This window comes from Artibeus jamaicensis, unplaced genomic scaffold (genome assembly GCF_021234435.1).
Source record: "Artibeus jamaicensis isolate MK-2021 breed Jamaican fruit bat unplaced genomic scaffold, CSHL_Jam_final scaffold_1964, whole genome shotgun sequence".
NCBI lineage: Eukaryota > Metazoa > Chordata > Mammalia > Chiroptera > Phyllostomidae > Artibeus > Artibeus jamaicensis.
This window is the reverse complement of record NW_026522030.1, coordinates 32,734,789-32,755,562: the sequence shown is the minus strand read 5'-3', so window position 1 is coordinate 32,755,562 and position 20,774 is coordinate 32,734,789. Positions and strand designations below refer to the sequence as shown.

At 42.4% G+C, this 20,774-nt stretch overlaps 1 protein-coding gene across 3 annotated transcripts in view; it reads left to right on the top strand.

Moving 5' to 3' along the window:
* PCSK5 (proprotein convertase subtilisin/kexin type 5) overlaps positions 1-20,774 on the top strand; it is a 419,085-nt gene that overhangs the window by 12,975 nt on the left and 385,336 nt on the right. The gene's annotated exons all lie outside the window — the stretch shown is intronic.

The following is a 20,774-nucleotide window of genomic DNA, read 5'->3' as shown; positions in this document are numbered from 1 at the left end:
TTTTAAATCTTGTCTGGGTTGAGAGACTTGTATCGAGAATATATCAAGGACCCCTCAAGTCAGTAATAAAAAGACAGCCCAGTTAAAAATGGGCACAAAGGATCTAAGTACATTTCTCCAAGGAGATGGCAAATAAACATGAGAAGGTGCTCAACATCATTTGTCGCCAGGGAAATGCAAATTAGAACCACAGTGAGATTCTAGTTCACACTCACTGGGCTTGTTATAATCGAAACGACAGGCAATGGCAGTATTGGCAAGGGCGCAGAAATTGGGACCTGCCTGCCCTGCTGCTGGGAACGTAAAGTGGTACAGCCACTCTGGAACACAGTCTGGTTCAACAGAGTCACCACGTAGCCCAGCAGTTCTGCTCCTGCGTATATACCCAAGAGAAAGGAAGACATTTGTTCACACTCAAACTTGCAGATGGAAGTTCACGGCAGCATTAATCGTAAGAGCCAAAAAGTGGAAACAACTCAAATGTCTAGTGAGTGATGAATGGATGAACGAAGTATTGAATATCCATAGAATAGAATATTATTAGGCAATAACAATAAAGGTGAATGAACTGACATGTGCTACAATGTGGACAGAGCTTGAAAACACTGTACTAAGTGAAAGGAGCCAGTTACGAGAGGCCATATATAGTATGATTCTGTTTGTACACAATGTCCAGAATGGGCAAATCTGTCGAGGCAGGAAATAATAGATTAGTGGTCACCTGGGGCTGAAAGAATTGGGGGAATTGGAAGTCACTGCTAACTAGCAGGTACTTTCCTTTTGGGGTGATGAAAATATCCAAAAATTCATTGTGGTGATTTTTGTACAACTCCATGACTATGCTAAAAACATTTGAGCCTTGGCCACGTGGCTCACTTGGTTAGAGTGTTGTTTCATGCACCGAAAGGTGGCCAGTTTGAATCCCAGTCAGGGCACATTCCTGGTTTGTGGGTTTGATTCCTGCTTGGGGCACATACTGGAGCCACCAATTGATGTTTCTCTCTCTTGCTCTCACTTCCTTCCTCTCTCTGAAATCAATGGGAATGTCCTTGGGCGAGGATTAAAAAAAGGCATTTGAGTAGTATCCTTTAAATAGGTGAAAGGTATGATATGTGAATTGTATCTCAGTAAAGCTCTTAGAAATAATTATGGAGTTCCTATTGTTTAACAGCCATTCTAAATAGGTATAATACTATGACATTTGTCTTTAATGATCTGTGTGCTCATAAGGAGCTTATATTATCATGGGAGGAGTCAGGATATAAACTGGTAATGAAATGAATAAAATCACTGCAAAGTTTAAGTGTTGTTGGAAAGCAAAATGCATTAGTTGAGTTAAAAGAGATTTGGGGGCCGGGACTGGTGCGGCTCAGCGGGTTGGGCACCGCCCCGCGAAGCGGAAGGTTTCCATGGATACGGGTCAGGGCACAGTGCCTGGGGTGCGGGCCAGGTCCCCAATTGGGAGCATGTGCGAGGCAGTCAATGGATGTGTCTATCACACACGTCCCTGTTTCTCTCCCTCTCGTTCTCCCCTTTTTCTCTTCTCTCTAAAACTAAATAAATAAAATGTTAAAAAATGACTCAGTGACAGAGGATGGGAGAACTCCTTTAGGTAGGCTGGCCAGGGAGGCTCATTGAGGAGGAATGAGCAAAGCCCTGGATGTTACAAAGGAGCCAGCCACCTGAGGGGGCAGGGAGGGGGGGTCCAGGCGGGGGAGACAGCCAGTACAAAGGCCCCGGAGAAACAGAAAACGCTGGTGTAATGTGGAATCTAGTTAACAAGAAAGACGGTTGAGCTTCAAGCTCGAGACGACCATCTTAAAGTTTCATTTTGTTGGTGCCATCTCCTTTTCAGAGGCCATTGGTAGCCTCCGTTTGCCTTTGGCTTTTAAACAGATTCCTTCTCTGAGTTTTAAAGGCATCTGACTACTCGTCCTGAAATACTTTTTCCATTGGCTCTCCGGCTCTGTCCTGTTAAAGCCAAACTGGACTTCCCATTGGTCCCCAGATATTAGCTCAGTGCTTTCCTGTTGCTGTGCCAGTCTTTCCACCTGGAATATTCACCTGACCCCTTGCTCTTCTGGCAGTTCTATCTCTTCTTGAAGATCCATCTCAATGTCACCTCTTTCCCTTGCTCTAGAAGTGTAGGCGTAGGTAGAATCTAGGTATAGTTAGCCCACATTCCCACTAGGGAATTTAGTATGTTTCCCTCTTTTGTGGGACTTAACTGTTTTGTAGCATGTATATGACATCTTATTCTAGATAAGTAATAATTATGAGCTTAACAATAACCCACAACCGTCGGACCAACTAGATAAGTAATAATTAAATATTGGTTGAATTCTAAAGTATTTGACAGCATTTGATGTACATAAAATGAAAAATAAACCTGAACATAAGAGAAGAATTACCAGATATTCTGCCCAGTCAATTAGGAAGGTTAACAGTGCCTAGTATATTCTACAAAAATGTGTGATGAAAAGCAGTATAATCTAGGAATGGTAAGCCATCTGCATGTGGATTCTAAAGTCCAGGGCTTCCTAGGAAGTAGCCCTTATCTTGAAGTGCTTCAGACCTTGGCATGGTCAGCAGGGTCAGTCTCCTGGCCTTGACTTCCCCGAGAATTCTCAGGGTCAGAGCCAGGGTAGACAGTGTGACATTGCCCACCCTGAGTGCCAGGTTCCAGGTTGTCCTAGGACAGGGGTGCTTAGGGAATCCCGAAGACCCTGTGGCTGTGATCATCTCCCCGGGGTGGCAGGCGAAGTCTTGTGTCTATTGGAACAGTGAGAAGAACAGCATAGAGAGTCCCCCAGTGAAGGAACTGGTCAGTAATAAGCTGTTTCAGATCACAGTCAAATTTTACCATTTCTGTGGAATTAGTGGGCGCAGAAAAACAAGCAGATTTGGTACACATGACAGGCTCTAACACGTTTTGTAATGTCAGCAGAAGAATCTTGTGATGGTCAGAGGCTCCTGGCAGTGCCTGCTTGGATTTTGGAGATCCAAACACCGAAGTTAAAGCTGCATGTGAGGAAGGATTGCAGGATCCCAGGACACACGGACATAAATCAAACCTTGCAGCTTAGTCCGTAAGGGGCAGCTTTAAAAATATCTTTGGAGATAGGAAATAAACACAGGGAAAATAGAGCAACCATCCCTTTAATTATAAAAAGGAATGCTCTCTTGATTGGGTGATGTGGCCAGAAGCCAGTCTCTCGGTGGAGATGGGGCTCCCCATCTGACCTGTTCACTTTTTATCTGATCCGAGTCTCAAATGACCAATCCTTCAGCCTCAGGCAGATACAGGGAAAGGTGAGTTATAGTTTCTGGGTCAGAGGAAGGGGAGATGGGAAAGCTGAGAGTCTCATGATGTATATACATGGCCAGAGAAGAACTCACTATTCATTCCTCTCGATTATGATGGGTCTACAGGAGCCAAGGCCTTCGTTACTTCTTTTTGGGGACTATGGCAGTAGGTTGACCCATTCTCCATTGCCTTCCCCATGAAAGCTTGTCACATAAGACAGTTTAATTTTCTCAGAACCCACTCTGGTTGAAAAGATTACTTCTTTCTCTTCTTTTTCTCCCTTCTTCCCCATCACTCCCCCTTCTCTCACTCCCCCCCCCCCTCCCACTTCCTCATCCTCCACCTTCTCTATTGCAAACATCACTGAACCTGGACATTTTACCACAGTCTGCACATGGACTGCCATGCCCTGCTTTTCCTGCCCGCACCCACGTAGTCCGCACCGCCCGGACAGCCGCCAGTCCAGCCCTCACTCGTTCTGCAGAGCCTTCTCAGATGTTATGTTCTTAAATGAAACTGCGTGTGGCTAGAACCTCCTTTGTTTAGACTCTCATGGAACTTCCTGTGCTTCATTTTGTTGGCATTTGGCATTTTCAGTCTGTATTGTCTATGTATTTTATCTCCTCTGCTGGATAGTAACAACCTTAAAGTAAGGAGTTCTGTCTGCTTCATGGTTGTTTCACATATGGTGCCCAGCAGAGTGCCTTGCAGTTAAAAAGCCCTCAGAAAAATGCTCTGCAATGGAGAAATGACAGTGCGTAAAGAGAGGCAGGTTGTAAATGGAGACCAAAGCAGTCGTTAGTACTATTCACTGAGTAATTCTGGTTCTCCACCCAGCCATGTGATAGGACTTATTCTGGGTGTTAAGGGTGGCCCGGTAACTTCTGATGGCCTGTGAACTGTGAGCAGAGGTGACACAGGTCCCTTCTGTAACCATCAGTGGACGACTTGCTGTGATCTGCAGAGCCCCAGGCGTTGGATGCTCCATTAGCTTGGGTCCAGGCAGGGTACGGTGAGCAGCACTCCCCGTCCAGAGGGAGGCAGTGGACCTGTAACATGAGCTAGGAACAAGCCTTTGTCGTCGTAAGTTGCTGAGATTCTTGGGTTCGTTTGTTCCCACTCTGGAACCTTGCCCGTACCGACGAATACAATAGTGTAGTATTCTTTCTCCTTAGCCTTGCACACATCATAAACAAACAGATGTGATGGGAGAGGGGAAAAGGTTCCTGTGATAGTCTGAATTAGAACCCTGTGACTTAACAGGAAGACCTCAGTGATGTCTAGTATGCTTTTGCTCATCATGCGAGTGATAATTACGTGTATTTAAAAATATCAGAAGCTAGATAATAGGTATTTGCAAATGTGCATAGGCGGCTCTGTAGCTTACAGATTTACATTTTCTAAAAACAAAAACAAAAAACAAACAGACAACCAAACCCTGAAGATCCCAGAGCTTAATTGTACTGAGTTGCTTCTCTCAGGCCTCACCAGCTCTGCAGATAAGACTTGTTCCCAGAGCTCCGATACACTTGTTCATGCCTGGTAAGCCTTTCAAAAACGGAGGCTTATTCCGTTTTGCAAGAAGACAGAAACTTAGTGCATTGCAGTTCGTGTTTTATTTTTTCCCCACCACAGGAAAATAACATGTTAACTCTGTACCGTGAATCATTGTTTAATGGACGACTTGCTTTCTGCTCGCCAGTGGCACTGGCCTGTGCATTCTCTGAGGCCATGCTGTGCTCTCCAGATGGTGACACTCTCTGCCGCAGAACCCACTTAAACCCGCTTCCCCACAACTGGACGTTATGCCTTTGTTGTTAGAGAACCGGCTTCACAACATGTGGGTATCTGTACACTTGTGTGATTTATGTGATGTGGACACAGCAGGGAACATCTGAGATGCAAAGCGCTATGGCCGGAATTTCCAACTGTTGAAATGAATCCAGCGCAACAGATTTTTCTTCTTTGGCAGGACAGAATTGAAGCAACATGCAGTGATTTGGTTCGCCGAGTTGTGAGCTGTTAAAAATTGGAATAACTCAAAACGAGAAGAGTAAGGGCTGCATAATGTGAAAAATACTCTAAAAGTCACATGGTTGTCTTAGAGGAAGTGAAGCTCCGTGAAACTAGACCTATTTTGAATAAATTTGAAATGCTGCACGTGAACATGTGGATTTTTTTCTTTTTGCTAAAATATTCTGTTACCAAAATAGTCAAAATCTTCTTCCGGTCACCCTAACTCTGAAAGACAAAGGTTTCTCATGACCCCAGAGAGTGCGCCTGCCACCTCCTCGTCTCTCTGGCACAGAGGCCATCTCTGGCTTTTTTTTCTTTCCCTTGTGGGTCTTCCTTTTGCCATCATTCTGTCCTTCAACATTCAGAAGATGATTTTTTGGAATGTTTTTTCTGAATGTTGAACATTCAGAAAAAGCATCTCATAAAACAGATGTTTTTAGAATATCCGCACTGTGTGTGCTAAGTCCTCTACTGAGTCCTGGAGCCGCAGCAGGGTGCAAAATTCTGCCTTCTTGGAACTCACATACTCACAGGAGGAGTGTGCCAGCTTGCTTCACAGACGGTCACCCCGAACTCGGTGGCTCAACAAAATGATAATAATAATAATTATTATTGTTGAATTTATTGACATGGGTTAATGAAATTATATAGGTTTCAGGTATACAGTTTGATAATATACCATCTGTATATTGTGTTGTGTGTTTATCACCCCAAGTTGAGTCTCATTCCATCACCATTTATCCTGATTTTACCCTCTTCTCCTTCCCCCCAAAGCAGTAATTGTATTGCTATGAGACTGCAGGTTGGCATGTAGGTTCTTTAGTGGACTGATGGGTCAGCCAGGGCCTGGTTGGGCTAGGGTGGCTCCACTCATCTCGCTAGTGGTCGGCGCTCACTGCTTGCTTGGATTATGAGGGGAACTGGTCATCATCCAGCAGGCCGGCTGGGGCTTCTTCCCATAGTGACAGGAAGGTATCCCAGCAGGCAGAGAGAGAGAGAGAGGAATCTTCAATCTGCAACCCTCGATTTTCTGCTTATGTCCTAGTTACCAACATTCCGTAAGTCAAAACAAGTTATATGAGTGAGCCCAGCTTCATGAGGTTGAGACATATCTCTCACCCATTAGCAGATGCAAAGAATTTGTGGCCATATTTTACAGTCTACCACAGTCAGACTATTAATAAACAGCTTAATAGAAAACAAAAGTATGTCAGTTGGTGGTAAGTGCTATGGATAGAAAGTAGAGAAAGGGCGAAAAAGTGCAGAGAAGAGGGAATGTCTGGAAAAAAATTTTTTTTCACTTGTAAACTGGATGAGTAGGGAAGTTTACATGAGTAAAGATGTGAAGAAGTTGAGGTAAAGAAATGAGGCATGCAGATATTTGAAAGAAGTGCATTCTAGTAGAGAGGACAATCAGCACAAAGGCCCTGGACAGGAGAGGACATGTGATGTTAAAGGAATAAAAAGATGGGTGATGCTGAGTGAGCAAGTCGGTCGGCAGATGGGCCAGAGAGGTAATGGGGGTGGGTTGGAGAGGTGAGGTAGGTCCTGTAGGTGGGTCATTGTCAAGTGTCAGTGTGCATTTAAGTCACTTGGGGCTCTTGTTAAAATGTAAGATTCTGATGTAGCAGGGCTGGAATGGGGCCAGAGGTTCTGCAGTTCTCACAAGGTCTCAGGCAATATCGATGCAGCTGGTCTTGGGACCAGACTCAGAGGACCAATACTTTAGGTCTTTGCAGGTCATGCAAAGAACTTGGAGGTTTTCTCTGAGGGAACAGAAAGGCCTTTTAGACAGTTTTGCACAGAATTATTACCTGTTCTCTACTACGTGAAAGCGAAGGTAATTGTTTAGAATGTTTAAATACACACACATAGTGTGAGGAGTTGGAGACATCACGCAGACTAATGTGGAAAAGAACATTGTCTGAATGTAGCGTGCCGAAACTTCAGCCATCTGAATGTCCTTTCCTCTACAGAGCTATTTCCTCTTCTCCGTTGGTGAGCTACAAAGAGACCTACCTTTGGATGTCCCCCAACCCTACTCCACTCCCATACCAGATTTTTTCTAGAACAAATGAGCTCTGTCTCCTTGCCCTCGCCTAGATCCTGGTGCTGGAGCTGCTCTTACTGGCCTTTTCTTTCCCTGGTTCTCGGCTGCCTTGACTCAAGGGCTCCCAGTCCTGGCTACACATTCCTGGCACCTGGGACCCTTTAACGATACCTTGAGTGATTCAGATTGCTTGGCGCTGAGTGGGGCCTGGGTGTCAGCCGTCTTCGGTGAGCAGCCAGGGTTGAGAGCGGCCACTGGGCTTCATTCTTCCTCAGCACCTGACATGCTGGCTGTCTGTTCCTTCGGACTCAGAGCTTCTCTTCCCCTGAGGAATCCACGTCCCTGCGCTCTGCTGTCGCCTTCTCTCTTTTCATTACCATCAAAGCACAGCAATCATAGCTCCTTTTCAGCCTCATTTGCGTTTTGATGATTTCAGCCCCCTCAGTCAGATTTTGCTTAATTACAGTCTATTTGCATTTGAGGTAGGGGTATTCTTTGCGTAGCTACAAATATTTGAGCATCTAGGGCTTTGTTGGTATTTCCTGTCACCTATTTGTGCCTTTTTGTGTAACTGATACTGAAAGGCCCTGTCCAGACGACAAATCTTTAAAGTGGACTCCAGGATGTTGCTCAGAGGACAGGATACCAGGAATGCAGGCCGGAAGATCATTTAGCTCCAGATTTCACAACAAAATATCCTCCAATGAGCTTATAGATGCAGGTTTATGCCCTGGCTGGATGAAAATACAGTGTCAATTTAAAGACTTTTATATCGTGTCTTATTACTACATTTCACTACTTGTATAGTAAGCATCGTGCATTCTGAAACTATCTGGTGAATAGCATAGTTATATTTTGGTATTACATGTAAACATTTAAATAGCTCTGCTATATATGTTTAGCATTTCTTTAATTTATAGAACACCAGTCACTGCAAAATATAGAAATGGCCTGGGGTCTGTGTCCACCTTGAGAGGTCCTTCCGAAACCCGTGCGATTGCCCAGGACTGTGTTTCCCCCTTTGAGCCCAGCCCATGTGTGTATAGGTCTTCTTTGAAAGTCCTGTTTGTTCTTTAATGACTTTTGTTCTCTAATCAGTGCAGGAAGTAAAGAAAAATGAAAGGCAGTGCAAAATGTTATCTGTAAATTGTGTCAGATGCGCTCGTATCATCGTGTTCCAGGAATGACAGGTTAATGTATAATTTACTTGTAGCAGATATAAACTAATTATTAACGCAATCAGACGAGTTGACTTGAGTGTCATTATCATAAAGGGCTCTGTGTTGGGAGAGCAGGACGAAGTTCCATAAAATTATTGCTGCGGCTGCTCACTGCAAGCAGCTTTCCTTTAAGGTGCTGCCTTTGGGCCCCTCATCTTCACACTGGATTTGATTTTTCCTTATTGTTGGGAAGACAGTGTGTGTCGGGGGGGTGGGGAGTGGAGTGGGGGATGGGTATGTTTTAATTAATGGTAATTTATTTGTCTTGAAAGAAATGCCACTTACAACAAACAGTCCATGACTTTCGAAGTGTTTACTAATGTCTCCCAAACTATATAAATGGCCCTCGGGTAGTTAGACCCATTGGGTTTCAGAGTTAGGGTGTCATCTAGTCCCCTTATTATAAAGATGAAGAAACTGGGGCCCAAAACGTGGATGTGTGGATAAAGCACCGACCTGGTATTTAGCAAACCTGAGTTCCAGTGCCTTCAAACTCTTACTATTAAAGAGACTTCTGAGAGTCACTTTGTCAGTGATGTAAAGGAGGTTTTTTAGTCATCTTGATCATTTGTAAGATGTGTATATATTTCTTCACTGCTTCTTGCTAATAGTTTTTGTATTAATCCAGGCCTGTGTTTCTTTAGAAGACAGTGTAGTTTGTGGGGAAAGTTGGGTCAAGGGAGTCTGTATGTATAGATATGGGGCATATGAATAAATAACTTGATTTTGGAGGCAATCTGTTCTTTTCCTTGTTCTGTGAAAATATGACTTTTATTCCTCTTAAAAAATACCTTGATAAGAAATGCTAGATTTGGTTTTTGTTTTTTTTTTACTGATTTTGATATAGCAAAAGGTCACTTCTACTGTGGTAGCTGCTTAGTACTAAAGTGAATGGTTGATCTAATGGCAGGAGCATGAACACCTTGGTAGGTTCCTGGGAACTGGAAAACTCTTTCCTATGGAAAGTCAGAGGCTCATATAGGGGAAGATGACCACAGTAATTACTTTTGCAGGTAGAAATATGACCATGTATCAAGGGGGTGCCTTTACCTATGACTGCAAGCTAAACTCAGCCTTCCTTGGTCAATCTAGTTGTTCAACTGTGAGAGGAAGGGTTAGTTGTATTCATCACACTGAGCGTGTAAGTTCCATGTATAGGCCTGTGAAAGGTTTGTACAGTAACTAAAATAACAGAATAGAAACATATCAGTGTATTTAATGCAGAAACTGTGAGAATTCAAATGATACATTTGAGGTGGGAGTATGTGCTGTGGCTTCCCAAACCGTTCCCCACCTTGGGTCTTTATCTCCTTAGTTTAGTGGGCCTTTAAACTTATTTCCCAATTTGGCTACAGAATGTTGGCATGTTTGAACTAGGAGGGAGGAAAACTTGCAAAGCCCTGTTCTTTTACTAAATTGCCTACATCGATGTGAGGAGTACTACTGTAGCAATCAGCTATAACCAGTGTTTAGAACATTAAAATAATTCCTGCATTAATTTGCAGTCCTGTGGAAGCCTCAGAGAGAAGCTTGAAATATATTAAATACACTTACTTTTTCTTCATTTATTCAGATATGAGGTGTCTGTCCAGATAAGGCTCTGACTTCAGTTACTGCAAAAATCTGTAAATGTTGCAGTGATTCTTTTGGTAAAACACTACGTTGGGTTTATATTTTGTGTCAACAGTGAGTGCTTAGGAATGATAGAGGAGAGATGATTAAACTCAGTCTGCTGTATCAAGAGCGTTTTCTTAAACATCACTTCTGACTTTCTATTTGATGGCTACACACATTTACTTGGTGGACATAATGGTTATTTAAACTCTTTTTGGGTTTATTTGACATATATTTAAGACTATGCAAGTTGCTGAGATAAAGGTCAATAGACTTTTTTATGTTAAGAAAAGAATTAAAAGCTTGTCACTTTAGTTACACTCAGATATTGAGATAAAGATATTGATATAGAGATATTAATCCTAAAGTTAATCAGAGTGGAGATGAAACTTTAATAAAAACTGAAAATATGACCCAAGCACAAATTATGATGTTCTTCAGCTTATTTTTAGGCTTTGTATAGAGTAGTGAAAAATAGTGTTGGGTGTGGTGCTAGAAAAATCTCATTTCTGTCCCTTGCTCATAGTGTAAATTTGGGTAAATTGTTGAATTTAGCTGGAACTGTTTTATTATTTGGTAAATCAGGAAAGTCATTCTTACTTCACAGTATTTGTTCATGTATTTGCTCATTCATTCTATAAAAGCTTACTGGGCTACTGGTACGTGCCAGACACTGTGCTGGGCACAAGCAGTATAGCCGGAGTTTAAGTTAGTAAGGAGCTAAACGCTTGACCAGGTAGAGAGTAACTGGGGAAGGTCATTTAGCATGGAGGTCAGAGAACACTTTTTCTGACAAAGTAATGTTTGAATGAAGATCTAAAAAATGGCAATGAATTAGGCAATGGGAGACTGAGAAAAAGGAGTTCCAGGCAGATGGGAAAGCAGGGATGGAGGTCCAGGAACTGGAAAGGAGGCTGGTGGGGTGTTGCCAGAGGTAAACAGAAGACAGGTTTGGTACTCCTCGTGGACCAAACAAAGACATTTTTTTATTTTATTATATAAAAGTGCAAAGAAGTAATTGGTTAGCTTCATAATTCCAGGGGTATGAAATTATCTTCATTACTGATATGAAACAACATGTGGGAAAGCACTTTAAGGGTGGAAAGAGCATGTTATGTGAACAATCAGTTTTGCTGTTACATAGAATAAAACAACAAGACAAAAACCCGTGGCCTGACGAGTTGTTATTTATTCCATTTAGGAGGCTGTAAATTTCTTAAAGTGGACAGTCACAAATGGTCTGAAAACACACATAATCCACGCATTATTTTTACATGTTTCGGAAGGGGCAGCAGCTCTGCCTAGGTAGTATTTTGCTTGACCAAATGTTCCAGTGTTGTTCCCGGTGAGCGTGCTTCTCCTGAAGAAACGGATGCCACCTGGGGGGGAGCAGCCGCTGACATATCTGCTCCCAGGTGGCTGAAGGAGCTGACAGTCCCTTTGAGCAGAGTGTGAGTCTCATCTTTGGAGAACATGGACCGACAGGGCCAATAAAGCAGGACTGTAAGAGAAGCCATTGGAAATTTAATGCAAATGAAGCTTTGTTTTATAATTTGAGCCTATCTGCTGATATAACTAGGATTTGGGGGACTACATTATTCATTTTCCCTGTGCTTGATGAACTGCTATTCAGATGCATGAAAACATTTTCCTACCTGACATCTCTTGAGATATCAAGACATTTTACTTGAAAAGAGGAAGAAAAACATGGTCTAATCTTTACTGCTTGAGATGTTTATTGAAAACTCACAAATCATATTGATCCTTCTACATGGGAAGCAGAAGCTGAGATGTAGTCCACATAACTTAGAATATGGCAGGACCTGATGTTTAGTGGCAAACGACTTTTAATTTTTCATACTCACAATTATTAGTATATTTATCACCTGTGACACTCTGGGTCTGAGGTTTATCCCCTTGGACACAAAGTGACTAATGTATCATTCATAACTGCCCCTTAGTGCTGTCAGTATGCTTAACACTTTAAATTTTCTCCTAGGATTCAGTTCTGATATAATTCTACTGGAAGTCTAATTTTGAACATAGATTGGGCTTACAGTATTATAAAAAGGGTAACACCTAGAATTATTTTGTGTTGTGTTGTAGTGTGAGCACATGGAGGGTGGGTGTGTACTTCATCTTGACCACACAGGTCAGGACAGACAAGCAGGCCTGCGTCCTGTTTCATGTGTTGCTCCCTCAGCCCTTCTCGGTCTTCCTCACCTCTGGCACCGGGGCTTGGAGACCAAGGCGAGGGCCGGGCTCAGATTCGGGGCAGGGTGGGGCAGGGCGCACTTGTGTGCGTTTCTGCCCAGTTTACAGGTGCTGCCCGTCTAATGGTTCTAGTTCTAGGATCACACTTGGAGAATCACCGAGTTAAAGATTTTCACTTACTTTCAGAGCATCTGTATTAGGTGGATGGTTAGCAGCACTTAGGAGACCCTGAGCCTTTCTTATCTTTGTTTCAAAATTACCAGCCCTACTTTTAGAGGTTACAGTAGTTTCAAAGGACTCCCATACTTAGCATAACCAGTCATACTTTGTCCTTGCGACGGTGGTCATGTTTGTGAAAGTAGTGCTTTCCTAAGAAATGTGGAAATACTTCTTTTTTTGGATAAAAGGAGCGCTTTACATATTGCAGTGAGTCTCGGGGTAGCCGTGTGCACTGAGTAACTCCCAGCGCTGAGGTGGTTGCCATGGGTGTAGGGAAGCTCTTCAGTTGAATAAAGCCAATTTGAAATGTATTTTATTTTTTTTATTTTTTATTTTTTTTTCGAGAGAGGGGAAGGGAAGGAGAAAGAGTAGGAGAGAAATATTAGGAGAGAAATATCAATGTATGGTTGCCTCTCATGTGTCCCCTGCTGGGAACTGGCCTGCAACCCAGGCATGTGCCCTGACTGGGAATCAAACCGTGATTGTGTGGTTCGCAGGCCCGCGCCCAATCCACTGAGCTACGCCAGCCAGGGCATGAAATGTATTTTAATCCAAACAACTTTATAATTGTTGGCTTTTCCATTAGTATCACCTTTTCAGTTCGCTCACTTTGATGATTTTTTTTTCCTTATGGACTGATTTATTTGGGGGGGCATAAAGTTTATTGAGGTATCATAGACCTCAGTAATCATACCCACAGTAACTTTGCATGCGGTAAAATTCACTGTATCGTTCTATAGGTTGTGAAACTGCATGTAGTCGTAGAACCACTCCATTATAAATGTATAGAATAATTCCATCCCCTTAAAAAAAAATTGCTAGTACCCTCTTGTAGTCGGCCTCTTGCTGTTTCCCCAACTGCTAATGATTTTCTGGCCTGTGTTGCCTTTTCTTGAATGTCTCGTAAATGGAATAGTACAAGTGAAACCTTTTTGAGCCTGGCTTCTTTCCCTTGCTGTAATGAATTTGAGATTTATCCCCAGCTGATCAATCAGTAATTTATGCCTTTGTATTGATGAGTAGTATTTTATTGAGTGAATGTACCAGTTTGTTTATCCATTCATCAGTTGTAGGATGTTGGGTTGTTTCCAGTTTTGAGTGATTATGGGACTAAAGCCACTATAAATAATTCATGTACAAGTTTTTGTGTGAACATAAATTTTTATTTTTCTCGGGGAAACTATTGAGGACTGAGTCATATAGTAAGCGAATGTTTAGTTTTAGTATATACTCACATACTCACCATCACTAGGTATTGCCATTTTCCTTTTATCTGCTCTGACAGATAAGTATCTGTGACATCTTTAATCGGTGCAAATGTCCAGTTGCTGCCCACAGTGGCAGAGTCTCAGGACCCTGTAAAAATGGGACCCTACCTCCCATCCGCCTCGATGCAGAGCTGCACCCGTTCCCCCATTGCCACTGGGCCGGAGATGCTTTGCTCATGCCCCCATCAGGGCCCCCTTTTGCAGTCATCACCTGCAAGTGCTAAACCTCAAAATCCTCAGCAAAAACCCAGGGAGTGACAACAAAGCATCTCTAAACAGCCGGACGCAAAGGTTAGTTTCTTAAAAACTGACATGACAGGGCCATTCACTTCCTGAGCACGCCTAAGTCCTTTCCACATGTTTTTAATGCTCACAGTTTTTACGCTCGGAACCTTCCTTTTAAAGGATAGAACAGATCATTTAAAATGCTGGCGTGCTCAAAATGGCCTCTGTTTATGATAAAATATTGGAAATTCTGAATTGGTTATGTTAAATTGATTTTTGTAAATTTTGGAAGAGGAGGAAGCCTTTTGAAATAATTTAAAGAATGAACAAAGGAACAAAACATGGCAGTTACATTAATATTAAAATCAAACTAATTAGGAATTTTCTCATTTAAACTTAAGTTGATGGGAATATTTGAACAGAGATCGCAGAATCCAGGGTACGTTGTTCGATTTCTGCAGAATGAGAGGAAGGAATGAAACTGGGTTTGCACCTTGGTGAACATGCGAATCGCCTACAAAGCCTTTTAAAAGAAAGTGCTGATGCCCTGGCCCAACTCAGTCCCTGTGAGTAAGAATCTCTGGGGCCTGGGAGCCAGACATCAGAAGGTGTTTAGGTTACTGTCCAGTTCTAATGGGTGGCAAGGGTTGGAAGTCATTGGACCTGCGGCAAAAATTTCCTGTTCCAGGGGTAATTCTACAAATGTTTCCTCTTATCAAAATATGCACTGCTTTCTGTTTGTTTACAAGTATGTGGAAATGCTTCCAGTTGCTAAGATGATCAGTAATGAAAAGACTAGAGACCTCCACGGGCTCCGTGTTCCCTCCTCTCTCAGGCTCCTTTGGACTCCGCTCTGTGTGTGAGCGATGTGTCTCTCACAAAAGCAGGTGGGATAGCTTACATATTAAACAATAATGTCTTTTAGTTTCTCCAGAAATTACTTACAGATGGCTTTTAAGAACCTTTTAAAAGAATAGCTGACTATAAATAGTAGTAGTAAATGCCCTTATCTGAGGACTATAGCACAAGGATTATTTTACATTAAGGACATAATTATTCATTCTGGACAAAAATGGATTGAAGACGATCAAATCCTAGTGCCATAGACAGTTCATTCTTCAATGATACAAACATATTATAGGGTGAATGTTTAATCCAATCCTTATCTGTAATATATTAATATGAAAAATTATTTTCGTGCTCTTGAGAGAAGTATTCTGATTCAGAAGAGAGGGCATACATTTCAAACTGGCAGTTAAAACAAGGTGGGGCTTGTCAGAATCAAGTCAGAACGTTATCTCCATGTTAGCAGAGACCTTTCTTTTTTGTTTGCTTTATCTGTAGTATCTTTGGATCAGTGCTTTGCACATAGGACGCACTCAATAAATTAATGTCTAGGCAGGCTGTAAAAGCATAGAGCGGAATATAGAAAATGACATTTAACAGAAATGTAAATTTCTGTCACTTGCATTTAAGATATTAAAATACAGGCTGGAGGAAAACCAAAGTAAAAAAGTTTTTGAGGATTTTTTTTTTTAGTCAATCAAGTTCATCCTAAACGCTTTTTAAATTTGCAGTTATTTTTATTAGAAGTACGCTGCCAAGGGAGATCATGGGATCAGAGACTCCATCCTGGCCCCACTATTTCTGGATTTGAGATGTGTCGTGTTCTAAGCTCCAAGTTCTCTGGGGAGACATTACAGATGCTGGCTTGTCTAGGGGAAGCAGCCCTGTGAACACTGATTGCATGAGAATAGAATGGAAGAATTTGCATGTTCAGACAAGAATGGGGAAGACCCGGTTGGTTGGCTGTATAGGTCAGAACCAGGAGTGGTGAGTGGCTTTAGGCTGAGAGTCTGGAGGCGTTTCTAAGAAATGGACCGCCCTAGAACAAAAGTGCTCTGCGGTGCTCTGTGCCAGTCTGAAGAATGGGTTCCTGCATCCAATGGGGAAGTCAGATTAAAATCCTGTTTTCATCTCTTCCAACTCTGAGATTCTGTAGTTGGCTTTGAGGCAAAGCTTATGTCCCATGAAATGGGTCAGACTGTAGTTTTTTCACTTGAACCTGGGAAAATTCAGTGCTTACTTTATTTGCTATGTTTTATGTTTCCTTGGTGGAATTATATCTGCTTCTGGCTTCCTCAGAAATCTCAGACAAGATGTTTTTGATTACCTGCTTTTACAGTAAACTTCAGGGACCTGGTTCTTCTACAGTCTGCTTTAGGATAGATAATAGGGCCTTATATTGGTGAGGTCAAGAAAGTGGAAAAGGGTGGGGATATTTGGGTGTGCCAATAGAATCGCATTGGGTGCTACAAAACCCTCTGAGTAACTTTTAAATAAAATCGAAGTGCTGTGACTAGAGGAAGCTTAGGTTTTTGGTCAGACTGACCTGGTTTCAAATCCTGACTCTGGCACTTCCTCACGTTGGCATATTACTTAACCTCTCTCAGGTGTAGACTCAGTTTTCTTGTCCATGAAAGGAGAATAATTCTTCTTCATTTCCAGAGTTGCTGGAAAGATTAGATATAATGTAGGAAATCATGAAATGTGAGCTTTGGTTATTAGTGGTGCTAATCACATAATGTTTTTGAATAGGCAAGCCAGTTATTAGTTCTGTTTTGAGGGGCACGCTGCTTAATCTTAGACTTCATTTTGTTATGGGGATTAAACAAGATCATCTTGTTTATTAGCAAGATAAACAAGATAAATGCTAACAAGGTGCTTAGCAGAGTGCCTGGGCCTTATTAAACAAGATTATTATATTGGTTGTGCAGCTGTTTGGAAATGTTAAACTAGATCATTACATGGGTACAGCTGTTTGGAAATTGATACCTGAACCCTCAGAGCGACCTGACAGCTGTGAAGAACAGAAGCCCCAAAGAATCTCGTTTCATTGCCTTGGTTTCTCATGAATGTCAGGAGGTACTAGTTCTACCTTGTTTTAGTCTCCTGTTACTTCTCTAACAAGTAACCACAAACTTAGTGTCTTAAAACAACACAGATATATTATCTTACGGTTCTGGAGGCCAGATGTCCTAATCTAAAGTCAGGGGGTCGGTGAGGCTGTGTTCCTTCCGGAGATTCTGGATGGGACTTCACTTTCCTTGCTTTCTCCAGCTTCCGGAGGACGTCCGCACTCCTTGGTTCACGGCCCCTTCCTTCATCAGTCAGAGCCAGCAGCGCAGCTCAAAAAAAATCTCTCTCTCTTGGACCTCTGCTTCTGTTACCACATCTGCTTGGACTTTGCCCCCTCCCTCTTACAAGGGCCCTTGTCGCTGATTACATTGGGGCCACTTATATAATCCAGGATAACCTCCCTGTGTCAAAATCTGTAAATCACAACTACAGAGTCTCTTTTACCATGTAAGGTGCGATATTCACAGATTCTGGGGTGGAGCCATTATTCAGCCCACCTCATTCCTCCTATCTGAGAAAGTTGCCTTTGAAATTATAGATATTACATATTTTTTTCTTAAGCATCCTGATTTAAAGAAAAATTATTGCCCTGGCTGGATGGCTGAGGTGGTTGGAACATTGTCCCATACAGCAAAAGGGTTGTAGGTTAGGGTTAGGGTCAGAGCACATACCTGGGTTGTGGGTTTGATCCGCCATCAGGTTGTGTACAGAAGGCAACTGAAGGATATTTCTCACATTTCTCTCTCTCTCCTCCCCTTCTCTCTTGCTCTTGCTTTCTCTCTCACCAATACGTATAGCCTCGGATGAAGATTGAAAAAATATTTTTTGTAGTACTTTTTCTCTGAACTTATAGATTCCTATGCCATTCTTTATAGAATTCAAATGCTGACCCTTAACCTAAAGGAATTTTAAAAGAAATCACAAGTATTCTCTGAGCAACTGACTTGAAACTAAAGTCTAAGGGAAGATATTTTTCATGTCACTTTGAGGTATTCCATGGCCCAGTGCGGTACCATCTAAGATGTTTGGTGCTAGATATTACATTTGTTTAACTTATAATGCCCCTTGAACTTCACAGTGAAGGTGTGTCTTGAAAATACTTTCTCACTAGCATGAAAATACTGCTGTGAATTCCCTGGGGTCAGTGGTAGAATTGGAAATAGAGACCAGGTTTCTTGTCCCTCAGAGGGCAGGGATGAGCTCTCTCTTATTCTCAGATACTTGTCAACACTTTCATTTTTTGCATCTGCTGAAGGCAGACAGAAATATCCCCAGAAAACCAGCCCCTCTGTACAACTCTTAGGAGCACAGTCTTTGGATGATTGAGGTCTCTGGGTAGCTGTGGTTTTGTGTTCTTCCTGAAAAACCGTTTGTTTTAAGCATCTTTTAGAGGAGTTAAGAACATATGCTCTGGAGTTAGGCCATCTGGAATCAACCTGAGCCTCATTTTCTGCTAGCCGTGTGGCCCAGGGCAAGATCTTAAACCTTGTGATTTCTGCTTTCTTACATGTAAATGATGATAATGACACCTGCTTCCTATTATTGTGAAGATACAGAGCAACAATGTAGTTTGTGCTGCATAAATGCTACATCATCAGATTTCTGCATTTCCTTGCATTCTGGTTTAAACACTCTTCTGGTTGGAAACACTCTAAAATGACTTCAGCAACCTTGTAACGGCATCTTTGTTATACATATCACTTTTGGTCAGTGATTCCAACATGGGAGGGAACTAAAATATACAAGGCAGAGTTAGGTGATTATATGGTTATTGGTGGTAAATTCTTAATCTTCAGATACATTTGATCATTTCATTCATTTTCCAACCTTTAGTAAACATAAAGCATATGATACATTATATGTCAATGTTTTATCACTGAAAGGGTTATAAAGAGATGAGCAAGAAACCGTCCCTGAGGTCTGGAGACATGCTCACTGTTGCTGTGATTTTTTTTCAAGGGCCTTTCACTTAAGGGTTTATTCTGCACACTGATTGGGTGTGCCTGACCCTGGTAACAGGAGCTAAGGCCAGTCTAGCAGCAAGTAAAATAGAAATCTCTGCCCTTGGGGAGTCACATTGTAGTGAGGGAAGACAAACAATAAATAGTCAAAGCAAAGAGGATATATAATATGTTAAGTGATGATAAGTGTTAAGGAGAAAAATAAATCAAGGGAAGGGAAAATGGGGTTTGCCAGAGGGGGTGGTGGTGATTTGAAGTTGGGGAGTCAGAGAAAGCATCCCTGAGAGGTGCCACTTGAGCAACCTGAAGGGAGTGGGGAAACGAGTCCCAGAGGTTTCTAGAAGAGCATTTCAGGCAGAAGAAAAGCAGGTGCAAAGGTCCTCAGATTGGGAATGTTTGGGTGACTTGGAGGAAAGCAGCCATGGCCACCTTCCCTTTGGTTCTCCTTTGAATGTTGTAAAGTCATGAACACAGAAGGCAAGTTGTTACCGTTTGTTTTCACATTCAGAGGGAAGCCCAGAGGAGGAGTCACACTTATCACTTCGGTGAAAGGCAACAGGGTATCCAGCGCTGCCTCTGTCTCTTCACTTCCTGTCTAAATGAATTTAACAAGGGGAGGTTTTGGACTTGTCAGCTTGGGCGTTGGAAGGAGGTTGGTCAGCCAGAACCTCTTTGGTGGTCTTGGTGACTTGGTTCCCCGCTCACCTGAGGGTGTGAGGAGGTGGGAACTGGAGGATGGCTTCTAGCCCCAGGTACCTGGGTTCTCGGGTTTCCCCGTCTCCAAGTCATCCTGCAGCTGGCAGAGCCCCCGCAATCAGAACAGGGGAATTTATGACTTTGGAATCATTGTGATTGATGTGCCCCCCAATGCAGCCACTTTTGTGTAAAATTGGATGGATGCTGACACATGTGTACAGCCTGTGGCGTGCTGATAACTACCAAACAGGTGGCTCTTCTGGGAAAGACAGAAGCACTAATGTGTAGCTTTTGCTGATTTTTCCTGATGTGTAAATACTACTGTCATCATTGATTTCAAGTTATCAACGTGATATCGTGGGACAGGGTGTTGGGTAAAGATGAAATGGATCTCGCAAGCCTATGAGGAGCTGGTTCCAGCATACCAGGCACTTGCTGCTGATGTAATTACCACCACAGTCAAGGTACAGAACATTCCTGAAACTCTGAGTTTCTCCGGGCTTTGCCCAGTCACTCCCCACTCTGTGCCCAGCTTATCACGGATCTACTCTCTGCCGTTGCAGATTACCCGTCCTAGAATTTCATGTCAGCGCGGTCAGCTGTCATGTACTTTCTGTGTGTCAGAACGATGAGTGGAATCATCCATCTGACATGTACTGTAGTTTGCTCCTTTTGTTCCTGGGCAGTCCATCATATGGGCCTGCCATAATTTGTTTATGCGTTCACCTGTTCATGGACATTTGCACTGCTTCTGGTCTGTCATTCAGGAAGCAGCTAGCAACATTTGTGTGCGAATTTTTGTTTGGAAATGGGTTTTTATTTTGTGGGGGGCGGGGTAAAGACTTAGAAATGAAATGTCTGGATCATGAGGAGGATGCATATTTCTTAAGAAATTACCAAGTGATTTCCTGAAGACCATGAACTATTTCATACTCCCACTAGCAAAGCCTGAGAGCCCTATGCTCCATAGTGTCATTAGAACTTGGTACTTTGAGTCTTTTCCATTTTAGACATTTTGGTGTGTATAGTGCTATTGTGATTTTAATTTGCATTTGAGTGTCTCTT